The sequence below is a fragment of the Megascapheus bottae genome, unplaced genomic scaffold (genome assembly GCF_031878675.1).
Source record: "Megascapheus bottae isolate mThoBot1 unplaced genomic scaffold, mThoBot2.hap1 HAP1_SCAFFOLD_40, whole genome shotgun sequence".
Classification (NCBI taxonomy): Eukaryota; Metazoa; Chordata; class Mammalia; order Rodentia; family Geomyidae; genus Megascapheus; species Megascapheus bottae.
The window spans coordinates 1,443,027-1,462,193 of record NW_028327715.1 but is presented as its reverse complement, the minus strand read 5'-3'; the positions used below and the strand labels follow the sequence as shown (position 1 = coordinate 1,462,193).

General features: G+C 38.4%; 1 pseudogene; it reads right to left on the bottom strand.

The window, feature by feature from the left end:
• Positions 1 to 19,167, bottom strand: part of LOC150039295 (piezo-type mechanosensitive ion channel component 2-like) — a 171,653-nt pseudogene that overhangs the window by 88,169 nt on the left and 64,317 nt on the right.

Genomic DNA, 19,167 nt, shown 5'->3' with positions numbered 1-19,167 from the left:
TTTAGACTAGTCTAAGACACAAAGCAAGATTGACACTGAATTCATAGCCTTCCTGAAATGTAGTTAAAAGAAAATAACTTTGGTAATATTTTATACTAATCTCTTTCTAGAATTTTTCTTCAATTTGTTATTTCATAGATTTAGAATCTACAAAATAAATATATAATGATAATGTAAGTGAAAATAACTATCAGTTTTAAATTCTCATTCTTTCATGGCTCTATACAATCTAAGCAGTACTTGACTGTAATTAATCCTAACAACCTTAATCTTAATGTATGCCTGTAAGTATCTAAAACTACAAATAAAGCTATCATTTAGCTTAAATCATGTATGAGGAATTATCACAAATTAATTTTATGCATTGGAATTAAGATGCTTCATCTTGTTTTGAAATATGTTAATACTCAGGACTTAATCCCTGGGTCACCAAATCTATCTAATTTAAATAATCCATTCAAGAAACTCAGTAGATTCTCAGAGTAAGATGTGTGAAAATGAAGGATTAGATTATTTATCTTACATGAACCATTCTTTACCAAAATTAATTGGCTAACTGATCTGCTGAGTAGATATTCAATCCTATGAAGGCAAGATTTGACTCTCCACGATATATTTTGTTACTGTGTGACTTAATATACAGCTATATGCTCAGAGATAATCTCATTAAGGTTACTAGCCAGGTTTTTGAGAGTAACCTGTCCAAAACTGAATGCTTCTTTTTTAATTTTATTGTTGGGATAATGTATAGAAGGGTTACAGTTACATTCATCAGGTAGTAGGTGCGTTATTTCTGTCACATTGGTACCCCTTCTCATGTTTTTGACCCCATTTCCCTCCCCCTAATCATTGCATTTTCTCCCTGCCCTTCCCTATTTCAAATCCCTTCCCTATTTCAAATAAACATATATACAATATACCCAGTAACAAAGTCATATACAGTTACAACACAGAATGCCTCTTGACCTCATAATGTTTCCAGTCCTCTAAATATCAATATTATCACTTATGATAAGTCCACAGAGTTGGGGAGCAAACTGTTCCCTTTTACCTATTTATCATTAAAAGCATAGAGATGCTGATCAGCTAACTTACTTCTCCTTTCCCGTCCTCCTTTCCTCCCTTTCTTTAGTGATATTTTGTTTTTAGAAAAGAAGAGGATTTTAATTAAGCATATTTAAGTCAGTTCTTGGGTTCCATTTCTCACTGAAATTATGCCATGAGACTATCACATTAAACAAAGTAAACCACATTCAAAAAATAAAAATGACATTAGTTTTTCATATGCCCTTGAAGAAATCATTACATTTTTCTGCCTCTCAGTTGCTTCTTCTTTTGGCCATGTCTTTTGTGAACATACAATTGGGAATTGTAAAATTGCCCTGTGGAGTCTTACAGTGTTAAAATCATGGGTTCTATCCTAACATCAAATTTTATAAAACTTTAAAGAACTAAGATTAAAGGCTACAGTCTCTACTACTGTTATTTGTGGCTTCAAGTTCACAATCAACTTTAACTCCATCTAAAGTCCAGGGTGTTTTTTGTTTGTTTGTTTGGTTTTGTTTTTGCCAGTCCTGGGGCTTGAGCTCAGGACCTCAGCACTGTCCTTGGACTTTCTTAAGGCTAGTGCTCTACCACTTGAGCCTCAGCACTACTTCCGGCTTTTCTGTGTTTATGGTACCGAAGAATTGAACCCGGGTCTTTGTGCATGCTAGGCAAGCACTCTACCACTAGGCCAAAATCCCAGCCCCTCAGAGGGTATTTTTTTTCAGGTGTATTTGGAGCTCTTTGTAATTCTGCTCAGCATAGAAATTTGTACTCCAATACTCCCCAGAGGGCTTACCTTTCTCTTCAAGCTCCTCACTTCCAATCTTGACTTCAGACAAAAGAGCTTCCTTTTCCTGAAGGGCCTTTTGCTCTGTGAGGTGCTGTCTCAGAAGCAGCCAAAAGGTAATAGTGAAAAGAATCTGAAATCAGAGTGAGAAAAATAACTCAGTACCATCTGCAGTACAAACACATCCTCTATAGGGTAATGGAAGCACCATATATTATTAGCCTTTTAATTTAAAATCAAATCACTGCCTCCACTAGGTTTCCAACACAAAGGAATTGATTTTTCCACCTTTGATGTGCGTATGTGTGTGGGGGGGGGTTGCAGGATAGAAGCACATGGGCACTGCATATTGTTCCAGGAAGATGAATATATCAATATCAGTAACCACGTTCCTCCATGATCCCTGTCCTTGATTTTCTCCTCAGTGGGATGTCACTATGATTAGGAAAGGAGGATGTGTTTCATGTGTAACACTCCTCTAATTCTGAGGAGTTCTAGAGATATCAAAACATTTTCATTCTAGAAAATAGAACCCCAGATTTTTTCCCTTCAATCTTCCTGCACAGAAAGAAGAGTCTTAAGTGTCTAACCATTTTTTTTGCCAGCCCTTGTGCTTGAACTCAAGGATTAGGCACTGTTCTTGAGCTTTCTCAAGGCTAGCATTCTATCACTTGTGCCACAGCACCATTTCTAGCTTTTATTGATATATGTGTACTAAAGAATCAAACCCAGGGCTTCATGCATGGTAGACAAGCACTCAACTACTAGGCTACATTCCAAGCTCTAGTGTCTAAACTTTTGATTAACATTTCTCTAAGGGCTAGGGGAAAAGGTTACATTTTTAGAGAATGTAATATCTGATATCTAATAGCATTTTCTGTTGATAACGGCATTACAATGCAATTCATACATCACATGGTTTGTTCATTTAAAAACACTCACGAGCTGAATACAAAGAGGAAAAAATGCAAAGGCTGCAAAATGTATCTTAGAGTGCTTAGAAAACTGGATATCCACATGCATATTCCTCATCTTGTACTAATTTTAACCAAATGGATCAAGGACCTTAATGTACATCTGAAACTGTGAAGCAGAAAGAATGGGGAAAGCACTGGAGCATTTAGGCAGGAGCAGTAAGTTCCTGATTATAACTCTAAATAGCTCAACAAATAAGAGCAAGGCTTGACATATGAGATTGCACCACACTAAAAAGCTTTAGTACAGCAAAGGAAATAGGTACTATGGTAACTCAGCTATACACCTGAAAAAGAATTAATAACCAGAATTTACAAGGAATTCAAAAATATCTCAAAGAATCAACAGTACAATTAAAGGCAAATGATTTGAACAAACACTTCCCAAAAGGTGTACAACTGGTCCATAAATACATGAAGATATGCTTATTATCCTTAGCAGTCAGTGAAATGTAAATCAAAATGGCTTTCCTTACTTCATTCAGAATGGCCATTCTAAAGATCACAAGTAGCAACAAGTATTTGTGAGGTTGCAGGGAGAAAGGAAATCTTATAAGCTGTAAGCTATGGTCACATACACTAACATGGAAATCAAAAGGAGGTTCCTCAAAAAGAAAAGTAACAATAGAATGTCCTTATGATCCAGTGACAGCACTCTTGGACATTTATCTGTAGGAATGTAAATGAAGAAATAAAGGCGCCTGCACAGGCATGTGCACTGCAGAATTATTCACAATAGCCAAGCTTTGGAAATAGCCCAGATGCTTTTAAGACTGATTCATCAACCTAGAAAATTCTCTTATTCTCTCTCTCTCTCTCTCTCTCTCTCTCTCTCTCTCTCTCTCTCTCTCTCTCTCTCTCTCTTCATCCTATCTATGAGTATTATATACGATGATATATGATGTGTACATATATAATGAGTATATAATGGATATATAATAGAGTATTCTTTATAATGTAATATATATGTAATATGCATATGAATGTACTATTATTTAGCCATAAAGAGCAATGGAATTATGTCATTTGCAGGAAAATGAATGTGTATGGAGACCATATTAAATGAATTAAGCAAAGTCCAGAAGGGCACACAGAGCACACATGCTTTCTTTTATATGAGAACTATATATAAAATGCAAACATAGATGTAAATACATACAGGAAGGTATGTGATCAATATGTTTAAAGTACTGTTTCTGTATGTGTGAAAACACATGGTGAAATCTCTTTGAATAACTGTAATAAAACTGATTATTAGAAAGGTGAAACATGTCCTGTTTGGAGTATGGATCCTAATGGAAAGGGGAGGAGAAAAATGACCCAGATCCTTAAGGTACATGTTTGAAAATGAAAAAAATGAAGATTTCTGAGACTGGGAAGTGGGAGTGGGGAGAAGGGAGAGTGGCAAAAGAGTGGTTAACTCTGAATCAAGGTACATTGTATGCATATATAGAGGGAACTCCCCCTTGTACAAACAAAGCTATAAACAAGTCCTGCTATAAATATTTATCATGCTATAAATAAGGGCTTCTCGATCCATGTCCAGGATCTCATGAAGTGAAGATCTAGAATGCTTGCACTTCTGAAACTTCGGCACTAAATTCTGAAAGTCGGCATGAATTGACTAAAGCTGGGACAAATGCAGAAAGCTTAGCAGAAGGCAGCAGCAGATCTCGATTTTCTCTGGGGAAGATGAGTATAATCCAGACATATAGAATCAAGAGTTCTTATTAGCATCTATTAGTTGTATGATGAATGATTCATGGTGATATCTAAACACATGCACACAAAGTACTCTGTTCAAATTCCCTCCTTCCACCGCCTTCTTGCATCCCCTCGGCCTTTCCTAAAACAACTTTAACAGGTTTCATTGTTCTAGTTGCATTTTGTATATACAGTAATTGACCCTATGCACCCTCTTTTACTCTCTCCATTGTCCCACTCATACTAGTACCAGACCACTTCCAACATGGTATCTTTTACTTTCCTGTCATTCAGTTTTTTAATTTAGTGTATAAATCATTGTGCAGAGGGTTTCACTGTAGAATTTGATGTAAGCATTTATAATAATTGAATCATACTAACTTGCATTATTCTTTTCCTAGCCTCCCTCCCCTCCTATTTTACAACAATTTGCAGTGAGATTGTATTGTCTACATACATAGACAACATTATTTGTCCTCTATCATTCTTTCCCCTTCCTCTTCTCTTCATCCTCATAAATAGTCCCACAGTAATATTTGTACATATTATACTTGATATATTTATATGTATACACATACACAATACACATGTAATTAATTATACACATGATTATATGATATGTAATGCATAATAATATATATACACACATATGCCTGTTAGATCTAGATTACACAGAAAAATGGAAACATGAAATATTTGTGCTTGAACCAAACATGGTAATCTCTAATTCCATCTATTTTCCTGAAAATGTCTTGTGATTAGGATTTGCTGCTTACTTCATACTTTTGAAAAACTTAGTTCTAGGTTGAAATCAAATTTATTATAAAATACAGAACCTTAGTTTTGAGTTGGCACCCATTTCTTTTTGCCAGTCCTGGGGCTTGAACTCAGGGTCTGGGCACTGACCTTGAGCTTTCTCCTGGTTAGCACTCTACCATTTGAGCCACAGAAACATTTCTGACATATTTTTGTGAGTGTGGTACCAAGGAATCAAACCCAGGACCTCCTGCATAGTAGGCAAATACTCTACTACTAGGCCACATTCCTGGGCCTGGCACCCATTAAAAAAATTATTGTCAGGGTAATGTCAGGGTTACAGTTACATTTGCCAGGTAGTAGGTGCATTACTTCTCACACATTGATACCCCTTCTCATGTTCTTGTCCCCATTTCCCTCCCCCACCCCTTCCAAATCATCTTGTTTTCCCCCTTCTCTTTCCAACTTCAAATAAATAAATAAACATATATACAATATACGAGGTACATATCTAAAATATATCAACAACTCAAAAAATTGAATCACTCCAAAACTAATCTCCAAAGTAACAACCATCCCATTAAAAAATGGGCCAAAGACTTAAAGAGAGTCTTCTCTGAAGAAGAAACAAAAATGGCCTATAGACACATGAAGAAATGCTCAACATCTCTGGTCATAAAAGAAATGTAAATCAAAACAACTCTAAGATTCCACCTCACTCCAGTTAGAATGGCCAGGATCAGGAAAATGAATAATAACAGATGCTGGAGGGGATGTGGCCAGGAGGAATCACTACTACACTGTTGGTGGGAGTGCAAACTCGTTCAACCACTATGGAAAGCAGTGTGGCAGTTCCTCAAAAGACTAAACATAGAATTCCCCTATGACCCAGCAATTCCACTACTTGGCATTTACCCAACCATCCAGAAAAAAGGGCATACTAAATCCACTAGCACAACAATGTTCATTGCAGCACTATTCACCATAGCAAAGATATGGAACCAACCTAGATGTCCCTCAGTTGATGAGTGGATCAACAAGTTGTGGTATTTGTACACAGTGGAATTCTATGCTGCTGTCAGAAAGAATGACATCGCCCCATTTGTTAAGAAATGGAAAGACTTAGAAAAAATCCTATTAAGTGAAGTAAGCCAGACTCAAAGAACTTAGGCTCAATGGTTTCCCTCATTCGTCATAATCAGTAGAAACCTTGGGCTCTACTAGCAGAGATCTGCAATAGAGCAAAATCTTGATACATAAGGCCATATAGTATGAAGCTAATTGAAAGGACCTTCAGGATATTGAAACAAAAGCCATATAACGAATGATTGTTGTCCTTAATGTACTATGTTATCTCTCATCTCCTTCGCTGTCTCTTGGGTATCTCATATTGTTACAGTATCTCACTTTGTTATCTGATATATTGAATTTATTTGTATTTGGTTATTTGAAATTTGATAGGGAAGGGGGGAAAACCAAGACGGGTGGGGAGGGTGGGGGAAGGATAATGGGACCAAGACATGTGAAAGGGTATCAATGTATGTGAATTAATGCACCTTCTATCTGGCAAATATCATGTAACCCTTTTATTAATTACAATAAAAATATTTAAAAAAACAATATATGAGGTAGCAAAGTCAGATACAGTAACAATATGAGATTAACCAAAGGGCAACAAAAGAGAAGAGAAATAGCATATTACATTGAGAACAACAATCACACGAGATAAAGCTCTTGTTTCCATATCCTAGAGTTCCTTTCACTTAGTCTCATCCTATATGACCTTATGTACCTAGGTTTTGAGCTATTGTAATCCTCTGCTAGGAGAGTCTTAGATGTGTACTAATTATTAAAAATGAGGGAAACCATTGAACCTGTGTTCCTTTGGGTCTGGCTTACTTTGCTTAATATGATTTTTTCCCAAGTCTTTCCATTTCCTTACAAGTGGGGCAATGTCATTTTTTTCTGATGGCTGCATAGAATTCCATTGTGTATAAGTACCACATCTTGTTGATCCAATCATCTACTGAGGGGCATCTGGGTTGGTTCCATTATCTTTGCTGTGGTAAACAGTGCTGCAGTGAACATCGTTGTGTTAGTGGCTTTAATATGTCCTTGTTTCTGGGCTTTTGGGTAAATGCCAAGGTGTGGGATTGCTGGTCATAGGAGAGCTCTATGTTTAGTCTTCTGAGGAATCGCCATACTGCTTTCCATAGTGGTTGAACCAGTTTACACCCCCACCAACAGTGTAGTAGGGATACCTTCTGCTGGCACCCATTTGTTAACATCTGATACTCTGGATCATGTTAAAGTTCACACAACCAAGGAAGACAAAATTTGAATTTCTTTAAGTTTTTTCCTTATGGAAAAAGATATACTAGTTGAATATGAGTGGGAGCTTGTTCCCACTGCATTTAAGGGAAAGAGAGGGAGAGTGAAAGAAAAGACCTTGATAGGCACTTGTGAGCAACAGTGTTATGAGGGAGTTTTGGCATGGAGTTTAGCTCAGAAAGAAAGTGGGGTTTATGATGAATGAATGATAGCATTTTCACAGTCCACAAAAACAGCACAGAGAGCCACCTGCTAGGATTTTTTTCTCAATAGCCCTCCTTTATATAATCTATGGTGTAGTACTAAGTATCCCACCATATAGGATGGAATTGTTGCTCCCAGAAAAAATTAATTTCAGTGATGTTAATGAGTGTCTCTATTTTTCTCACTAAATTTCTTCTCTATCATGGTGGGGAGAATGTTTGAAGCTTTTTCCTTTTGCATATTAGATTGCTTTGATTGTCTTAAAGAAAAATCATGTACAAAAATCAAATATGCATTTAAAATATATCACTTTGCTAACTAAACAGGCAGTAAGTTAGGACACAATCTTCTCAAATGAAAATTTTAAAATATCTTAATAAAATGAACGAGCAATGGAATGATTATGATTTTGTCAGCACAAAAATAAAGCTATCATAATTTCTCTGATATTTTTTAGCATATACTTAGGGGCAATGCTGATATTTCATATCCATTTCAAAATATCCATAATAAAAATTTACTAATAAACAAACTTATAATCAAATTCATAAATAAATTGACAATCAACCAATAATCCCTTGGTATATTTTACATCGTATTTTAAAAAATTCTATTTTGGAGCTGGACGTGGTGGCTCATGCCTGTAATCCTAGCTACTCAGGAGGCTGAGGATCTGAGGATCACAATTCAAAGCCAGCCTGGGCACAAAAGGACCCGAGACTCTTATCTCCAATTAACCTCTAGAAAATGAGAAGTGGGGCTCAAGGTCAGGGTGGTAGCCTTGAGCTGAAGAGCTCAGGGACAAAGCCCAGGCCCAGGGGTAGGGTGGTAACCTTGAGCTGAAGAGCTCAAGGACAGCACTCAAGACAAGTTCAAGCCCCACTACCCACAAAAAAAAAGAATTCTATTTTGGGCTGAGACTTTGGACTAATTGTAGAGTTCTTGCCTAGCATGCACAAAGCCCTGAGTTTGATTCCTTGGTACCACATACATAGAAAAAGGCAGGAAGTGGAGTTGTGGCTTGAGTGGCAGAGCTTTAGCCTTGTGAAAGCCCAAGGACAGTGCTCAGGCCCTGAGTTCAAGCTCCAGGACTGGCAAAATAAAATTTCTATTTCTATTCATTTTTCTACATTTGTTGACATTGCAATTTACACATCTAATTGCTACTAAACTATTTTGAACTATACCATTGTACACTAGTATAAAAATAATTCATGCAATAATTCTTTGAGAGGAAAGAATTACCATTTTTAGTAAAAGTCAAAAGCATGGTATAATACACATCCATGCTTAGATGAAAGAGACATTTGAGCAATATGAATTATTCCTCACAGCCTCACATCTGTTCATTTGTGAAAATCAATATGTATTTAGAACCTAGTCTTTCAAAGTTTCCCTGGATAAGATTATGATGATGATTACTTTTTTTTGGTTATTGTTATGGTTTTTCTGTTTGTCTCTAGGTTTCTTGTTTTCCTAACAACATACCTTTGAGGCAAGTTCTCCTGGTTCTTTCTTTTCTAGAAATCCAGGTACCTTTTTAATTTCAGGAAGTTCAAAACTCCATATATACTGTAACACCAACAGCAGATTTCCATAAACAACCATAAATGGGGAGCTGATCATGGCATATTTTCTTCTGTTTCAAATCATCCAAAGAGTACATGACCAAATCAACAGCACGAAAGTCAGCCAGCTGTGGTAGGTGATGCTCCAAGCCTCCAGGGAGAAATATCAAGGAAAACACCGTCACAGACTAGTTGATGTACTTCCCACTTATATTATGTTCAGTTATCTAATAGACAAACCTTGAATAACAAGTTAACTAGGGAAAGGACAGGGTTCTAAAGGAAATGGAGAGAGACCCCAGACTTGTGGAACAGGGAACGGAAAAGAGATGAGGTTTGTTGAGGAGGACACCGGCTTTTTGCTTCCTGTAGCTAGTGGAGTTTAAGGCCCTCTCACCTCAAGTCTCTTTGTCTCCACCCCACTTTGAAATATTAAAACAACTGCAAAGCCTGGTAACTCATACCCATAATCCTAGCTACTCAAGAGACTGAGATCGGAGGATCACTGAAGGGAGCCTAGACAGGGAAGTCTGTGAGGTTCTTATCTCCAACTAACCACCAAAAATCCAGAAGTGAAGCTATGGCTCAAGTGGTAGAGTGCCAGCATTGATAGACAAAGCTAAGTGACAATGTCAAGGCCCCGAGTTAAAGTCCCACAGCCAGCACAAAACAAAGCAAACAATAACAAAGAACAAACATAGAAAAATGCAAGTGACTTTTCCCCAAACAGTTTGGATCCAGCAATTATTTATAAATAGTGAATGTGAGCTATTTCTGGGCTAAGAAACAGAAGCTTTGAGAATCACAAGGTTATGTGGGTAAACAGGATGGACAGATAAATGGGGCAGAAATGAATCAATTAATAGATGGACATAAATTCAACATTTAGCTTGCACACATGCAAACATACATACACAGGCCAAGTTAATAAAGGTGATTAGGGCCAGGAGTTTGGCCTAGTGGTAGAGTGCTTGCTTAACATGTACAAAGACCCAGGTTAAATTTCTTAGTACTACATACATAGAAAAAAGCCAGAAGTGATGCTGAAGCTCAAGTGGTAGAGCTCTAGCCTTGAGAAAGTCCAAGGACAGTGTTCAGGCCCTGAGCTCAAGCCCAGGACTGGCAAAAAAAAGGTGATTGCCAGTGGTTCACACCAGTAATCTTAACTACCTACCCAGTGGGCTGAGATCTGAGGATTAAGATTTGAAGCTAGCCCAAGCAGGAAAGCCCTGGAGCCACTTATCTCCAAGTAACCAGCAAAATGCTTAAAGTGGAGCTGTGGCTCAGGTCACAGCAGCCTTGAGTGGAAAAAGCTAAGTGACAGTACCCATGCCCCAAGTTCAAGTCCCAGGACTCACATACACACACACACACACACACACACACACACACACACACACACACATACACACATATATACAAATTAAAACCTGCTGCATGAATCCTGTGAACTAGGAAATCTGTTATCTATTACTGTAGTTTTGACTACCATATTATTTTAGGAAAAGGCCTTTAAAACATTTTGCAGCTATGTTGAAGGCTTAGTGAGATGAGACACAATTTTGAATATTATATCAAGAAACAGTTATAAATTCCAGAACATTTTAATAGTCTGCTTTATGTAGTGGGCAGAAATGAGGTAAATGAACCCAGCATGGCACTACGAATATTTTTTTTCAGCAAATTGCAAATTTTCCCTAAAGCAGAACTAGCTTTTAAAGCAATAAGTTATTTAAAATTATTGGATAAATTACATGGTAATTATCCTGGAAATTAAACTGCTTATATTGTTAAAAACTGATAACCATAAAGGTCCAAACTATTTCCCTCAAAGTATTATATTTTATAAACAATATATATCAAAATTTAGGATATACTTAGAGTATTTACATAAAAAGAACACACTGAGTGGATTTATCTTCATTAATATATATTAATATATTAAAATTATTATATTAATAAATATATTAATATATTCAATGAACTTATCCCATTAGGAAAGGAAAGATACATTTGTCACTTTCTTTGTATCATTCAGGAAAAAAGAATCTTCAAAAAGCTGTGATTGCAGCAGATATTTTCCTCCCTCACATTGTTCTTTTTGGCAGGGTGAGGGTAGCAACAGAACAATGAATAATGAGGATTTTCAGGGAAATTTAATGCAATCTACCTTTGGGTTGTGGTAGTTAAGAAGTTGAGTGTGAGCTGTGGTTTCCTACCTTTGATTTCAGAGCTGTCAGATAAGTTGGCACACTCATACCATGAATTTTTGAAGAAATATAAAATCATTGTAAGGAGGCTTGGGTTCCTAAGCCTTCTGCTTTCATAAAATGCCTGTTGCAGTATGGACAGCCTTTCCGAGGACAGGCTCCTCCACCAGCCAGGATTATGTCCTTTGTTGGGTGGGGCTGCAACTGGGACTTCTCCACACCTGACACTTTTGGTCACTGGCTAGCACTCTACCAACTGAGCCACACCTCAAACATCATGGCTTGGTCACTTGTGGCCACCTTTTTTTCTTTTTCTTTGCTTCCTTTCTTTTTTTGGGGGGGGTTATTGGGACTGGAGATATGACACCTGGACTTTAACTCAGTACCTGATGCTTTTACTCACTGGCTAATGCTCTACTAACTGAGCCAAACACAACAGATCATGTCTTTCTTTTTTCTTCTTCTTTTTTTTTTCTTTTGCCTGTCCTGGGGCTTGAACTCCGGGCCTAAGCATTGTCCTTGGACTTTCTCAAGGCTAGAGCTCTACCACTTGAGTCACAGTACCACTTCTGGCTTTTTTCTGTGTATGTGGTACTGAATCGAACCTCTACATGCATGCTATGCAAGCACTGTATCACTAGGCCACACTCCCAACCCCAAAGTTCATGTCTTGAATGAAAAATCATGCTGGTTTTAGTACAGATTTTCTTTTCTATTACGTAAAAAAGATATTGTATTCAATCTATTTTTTCAAACTCTAAAGAGAAAAATAAGTGTATGGTGCTAAATAAGAATTATAAATTAAATTCATACTACCTACATAGAACAATTCTTATTTTGAACTCAAACCACCATATACTTATTTCTGTAAGTAATCAGAGTGCAGACTTAATTCTATTTAACTAACAGAGTTGGAGCTGGGGGCTGGTGGCTCATGCTACAGATGAGGCTAAGATCTGTGCTTTGCAGTTTAAAGCTAGTCCAGGCTTACCTCAAATTAACCACCAAAAAGCTGAAAGTAGAGATGTGGCTAAAGTGGTTAAGTGCTAGCTTTGACTCCAAAAGCTCAGGGACAGTGCACAGGCCCTGAGTTCAAGACCCAATACTGGCACACAAACACACACACACACACACACACACACACACACACACACACACACACACACACACACACCAAATAGAGTTGGGGATCCTGAGGTGAGCTCTTTTTATTTCAGGAACTTTTTCCCAGCTCCTTTCCCAGATGATAGTGTCTTTTCTAGAATCTGTAGCCAAGTCATACATAGCTTCATTTCAGAAATTGTCGGGACTGACTGCCTGGCTAAGTTATATCTACATTTTTTCCCCTGAGTTAAAGTATTTTCATTTTGTATCACCAAGCTGTCCCTGGAATCTCATCATTGGCAACAGAATTTAGAAGAGCTATGCTATAAATAAAAGTATTATGTTTTTCAAAAATAAATCAGATCTCCCAAGAATTTGTATTTAGGAAAGGGAAACATTAGAACTTTCTTTATCTTCTAAGAGTCAAAGAACTATCATCAGAGCTGTAATTTGGAAACAGAAGTAAGCAGAAACAGTAGAAATAGAGAGCTCACAGTTGGATCCATGATAGTTTGACGCTTGTCTTGGTATCTTTGGAAGTAATACAAGAAGCTTATGTCAAATGTGAACATCATTCATACCTTCTATACCCCAATATGTGCTCTTGGCCTTAAGTTGGCAAACTAGAAGACAATGTGACTTGATAAGCTAATTGGAGAAAAAATATATTAATATTTAAAAAGAAAATGAGTTGAAGAGCACATTACTTTGTAGTCCGTAGCACAAAAATCCCACGAAAAATAAAAATAGCCCACCATTGTCTGCCAAGCCATGGACAAGAGTGAGTTCCTTATGCTGGTTGTTAGATGCCAGTAGGTTCTGCAGCCACGGGGGCCTGTGCACCATTTTTCCGTGCTGTGTTGGGTGATGCTCATATCTACCGGGTAATGGGGGCAGATATACCTACCATCATAGCGATGAGGGCACAAATATAACTTTGTTTCATGATAAATTGGAACACAGAGACCATGGCATGAACTTTGACACTTCTTTTTTCCTCCTGGCTCCTTTCTTCTTCAAATTCTTCTTTGTCTTCTTCTTCTTCTTCTTTCTTTTCTAGACAGACAAATACCTTATATAACTATTCATGCAAATGTGTGATATCTGTACAAATGGCCCAGGCAATATAGAATGGTCTGGTTGGGGCACAGCCTGAAAATACAGATTTTAGGAGGAAGTGGCAATGAATCATGGCCCCAGAAGTCAAATAGAAGCACCCACTTCTGCTTGATGAGGGTCACAGTATACAGCACCCTGAAATTTCCATTTGAGAGAGTGTGACGGCATCCTCTAACATGATCTTCAAAGCTCCACCTGCTGGGATTCATATTTTCAGAGCAGCCTTCTATGAGTGTGATGGAGCTTCTAAAGTAAAACCCAATATGTAGGAGGACAAGAGAAAGCCAGTTAGCCTTGACAGAGAAAAGGGATGAGTGTTGACCATAGTATATTCTTCAAGGGTTCCAGAATTCCAATTTCTATATCACATGACAAGTTTTCTCCTATTTGGACTTAAAAAAAAACAAATGACAATAACAAGTGGACTCACCACTCTTCCCCAAACTACAAAAATAGTCCAGTGGTAAGCTATTTGCTATTTGCTTTGCTGTGCCAAAGGAAAGGAGAGGGTGTGTGAGAGACATCCCTTCTGGATCTTTGATGTCTCCTACCTAGAATGCTACCTATTGAGGGAAAAGTGCAAGTTCGTTCTCTCTTTCTCCCTCTCTCTCCCTCTCTCTCTCTCTCTCTCTCTCTCTCTCTCTCTCTCTCTCTCTCTCACTCTCTCTCTCTCTCTCTCTCTCTCTCTCTCTCTCTCTCTCTCTCTCTGTGTGCGTGCTAGTACTGAAGCTAGAGCTGAGTAGAACTGAGGGCCTTTTTTTTTTTTTTACCATCGGAGCCATGCCCAAATTTCTGGTTTTGCTGGTTAAATAGAAAGAAAAGTCTCCTGGAGATTTCTGCCCAGGCTGGCTTCCAACACTCAGATCTCAGTCTAGCTAGAATTATAGGCATGAGCTACCAGAAATCCCTCCCCCTCCTTTTTTTGTTGTTTTTTATGGTCAAAAATGACTGTCTTAAAATGTTTTTATACATTGTCAAGAAATTACTGATATAGGGCCGGGAGTTTGGCCTAGTGGTTAAAGTGCTTGCCTAGCATGCACGAAGACCTGGGTTTGATTCCTCTGTACCACATATATAGAAAAAAAGCCAGAAGTGGTGCTGAGGCTCAAGTGGTAGAGCTCTAGCCTTGAGAAAGTCCAAGGACAGTGCTCAGGCCCTGAGCTCAAGCCCAGGACTGGCAAAAAAAAAAGAAATTACTGATATCATTGAAACAGCAACAAATAGAAATATTAGTATACAACTAGCTAACTAGGTGAATCTGCATACATTCATGTAGGTTTCATGTTGTTAAAAATTTAACTTGTTGGGGCCAGGAGTTTGGCCTAATGGTAGAGTGCTTGCCTAGCATGTACAAAGAGCCAGGTTTGATTCCTTGCTGCCACATACACAGAAAAAAGCCGGAAGTGGTGCTGTGGCTCAAGTGATAGAGCTCTAGCCTTGAGGAAGTCCAGGGTCAATGCTCAGGCTCTGAGCTCAGGCCCAGGATTGGCAAAAAATGTTAACATGTCACCTGTAATCCTAGCTACTCAGGAGGGTAAGATTTGAGGACAAAGGGTTGAAGCCAGATCAGGCAGATAAATTCAAGAGACTCTTATTTCAAATTAACCATCACAGAAGCTAGATGTGGAGGTATATGTAGCTCTGATAGAGAATTGGCTTTGAGTAGAAAAGAAAAAGGACAGCACACAGGTCTTGAGTTCAAGTCCCAGTACCAACACCAAACAAACAAATATAAATAAATGAATAAATAAAAGCAGTGTAGGTATTAAATATAGGCACAAATTAAGGAAATGAGCTTAGCTTTACTGGCCTGAGACCTAAAGAACATTTGCATACCTGTACTCCTAAAGAATCACATAAGCAACAAACAGGAAAGATGCAGTGTGTCTTGAATGAGAGGGAAATGGAGCCCTGGGTAAGTTCTCCTCCTCCGCAGGTACTTTACCTGAGGACTCTGATGTCTCCCACTGGTACTGGGGGGTGGAGTATAGATCGGTCTTGGCAGGGCCATTCTCTATGGGTAGACTGGGATGGATGGTATGATAGTCCACAGGATTGCCATTCACTGTCACCAGTAGGCCCTAGAAAGGAAGCCAGCAAACAGGACACCTGAGCCAAGAGCTGTGGGCTGCCTGCATGTCATAAACCCCGCCCCATGCTCACAAATATTCCAGTGATGAAGAAGTAAATAGAAGCTGAACAATTTAGGCAATTATCCAAATATTCTAATAGTGACTCTGATAATTCTCCCTAAAATTATGAGGGTTATTATTATTATTATTATTATTATTATTATTATTATTATTATTTACCAATACCAGGTTTGAACTAAGGACATAGAGCTTGCATTTCTGGTGCTCTACCACTTGAGCCATGCCTCAAGCCTAGATTTTTGTGCTGGATGTTTTGGAAATGGAGTCTCATGAATTTTTCTGCACAGGCTGGCTTCAAACTTTGGTCTTCTAGATCTCAGCCTCCCAAGTAACCAGAAGAAAAGGTATGTGCACCAGGCCTGTCCCTTTAATTCTGATCTCTCCTGAATGACAGTAATAAGATGCAGGCCTGGCCTTGCAGCACCTCTATTATGCATTGCACACTCTGCCTCACTGTGGTGTGATCTTGGGGGAAAGGACCATAGTGATGTTTATACTTTCTTTAGCCTTAGCTTTCTGCACTCCTACTTATCTCTGTGCCCTTGAGGTCCACCAGACCATCCTGGCCCTCCATCCCAACTCCCATCCCCAATACTGGGGCTTGAACTCAGGGCTTGGACACTGTTCCTCTTTCGTTCAAGGCTAGTACTCTACCACTTGAGCTATAGCTCCACTTGTGGCTTTCTGATGGTTACTTGGAGACAGAAGTCTCATGGATGTTCCTGTTCTGTTTGGGTTTGACCTTGGATCCCTAGATCTCAGCCTCCTAAATAGCCAGGATTATAGACATGCAAATATTCCTTAGGTCTCAGGCTAGACTCTGTCTGGGATTTCTGCCTAACTGCAAGGTCTGGTCTACTGACTGCAGATACTTGGGATTTTCCCTAGTTTCTCTGGCATTATGTATTTTGATTTTAACATATACATAAGTAAATGCGCATGCAAGACTTTCTTTTTAAATTTTGTACTTATTAGTAGAGTCAGTACAAAATACATAAAACAGCCATATGTATTCTGTATGTTATACTCAGTGATAAATGAGGTATCACTTCTGCAAATAAAGTAATGGAAAAGCTTTGGAAATCTAGATTGTTAAATCAGACTCATAGGTGTTCCTTTTGTTTGTCACTTACATAAGCATAAATGTTAAGTCTAAGAATATACTAACATCAGATGGTTTGTAGTCATCTTGAGTCATGGATAAAAGCTGCAAAAAGCAATGCAAAACAGTATGTTATTAGGTAAGCAAAGAGCATTTTGAAGGTTTCTATACATCTATAAACTACTATCCATGCACCCACGCCAGCTGACTCCATGGTACGGTTCATTCTGCCATGCAAATGCAAAGGGTTCAATAACACCAGTTACATTTCACTGAAATCACTTCCCAGCATCTGAAGTTACCTTCAGTTATCACAGCAAATAAGCACCATAAGCCACATAGTTATCATGCTGCTGCACTGTCCAAGAATTTAATTCTATAGGATAAGCATTTTGCTTTTATGTTCCCAGATATCTATCAGATAGGAGAAAGATTCCTAAGGCACTCACTTTTCAAGGTATAAAGGTTTCTTACTAGGATGAATGATTTATACTGAAGTCTGGGATATATTGGTGTGTGTGTGTGTGTGTGTGTGTGTGTGTGTGTGTGTGTGTGTCAGTCCTAGGGCTTGACCTCAAGGTCTCATGCTTGCAGTTGGCCTTTTCACTCAGAGCTGGCACTCTACCATTTGTGCAACTCTTCTATTCTTAGCTTTCTTGCCAGTTAATTGGAGATAAGAGTCTCTTGGAATTGTCTGCCTGGGCTAGCTTCAAACTACAATCCTCAGATCTCAACCTCCTGAGTAGCTAACAATATAGAAATGAACCAGCATCACTTGACTTGAGATTGTTTTATAATTTACATATTGTTCACCACAAAAAATTCTTATATGACTGTGCTTCTTTTAAACTCTTTTAATAACAGGTGGTTTGGGATTCCCTAAAGTCATAATCAACACAGAAGGTATTTCTGCAACATTTTGCAGACAAGACTCATTTGCATTCTTAAAAATCATTCAGGGTCCTAAAGAGTCTTTTGTTAGGAGATGACCTACCACACCAGAAAACTAAAAGAGAGGCATTTAAAAATAAGTTAGTAATTCATTAAAAATAATCCTATTGTCATGTATTGATGATTTATGCCTATAATCCTAGCTACTCAGGAAGGCTAAGATATGAAGAATATGGTTGGAAGTCAGTTGGAGCAGAAGAGTTTATGAGACTCTCATCTGCAATTAATCGCTGAAAAGCTGCAAATGATGCTGTGGCCAAGTGGTAGAGCAACAGCTTTGAGTGCAAACACTAAAAGACAGAATCCAGACCCTAAGTTCAAGCCTCAGTGTCGGTGCACATCCACATGCAGACACGTATGCTCGCATACGCGCACGTACACACACACACACACACACACACACACACACACACACACAAAATCCTATTATATGTTATAAAAAATTAATCCCACGTATATTCTTAAAAAACCCAACTACTGGCATTGCTTTATGCTTTTACATATTTTCTTAGGCTTACACAAGGCAAACAATCTGTGCTATGGTCTGCTACAACACACCATTTTGATAATAAATGTGAAGCATGAGTGGTTTCAAAGAGAATGCTGTTAGAGATGGGAGGATATGTTAATCTTCTATCCAGACCATTTTGCTACATCAAGAAACTCTACTAATGGTAGCGTTGTGAAGGGGAGATGCAGGTAGAATTGGAGATTCTACTGGAGCAGTTCCCATGATCCGTTAGAGTAAAATCTCCTGATCTCTTTTGTACCTTGAATGAATCTTTTACCTGTACCTTGTGCTCTCCGGTTTCCAGGTTGTTGGTTGGCTGAGCTACACAGACACCAGTGTTGACTGACACTTTTCATTACATAATATTTATTTTCATTTCTTCATTCATTTAGTTTGAGAGCATTGGGGTTTGAACTTAGGGCCTTGGACTTGCGAGGCAGGTGCTCTACCCTCTAAGCCATGCTTCTAGCCCTTTTTTGCTACTGTTTCTGAGCAGTTTCACATTTATTCCAGGCTGACCTGCATGATGATCACTTGTTTCCCATTTCCCATATAACTGTGGCAAGAGGGGCAGGTTACCTTGCCCAGCTTTAACAATATTTTTTGTCAGTCCTGGGGCTTGAACTCAGGGCCTGAGCACTGCCCT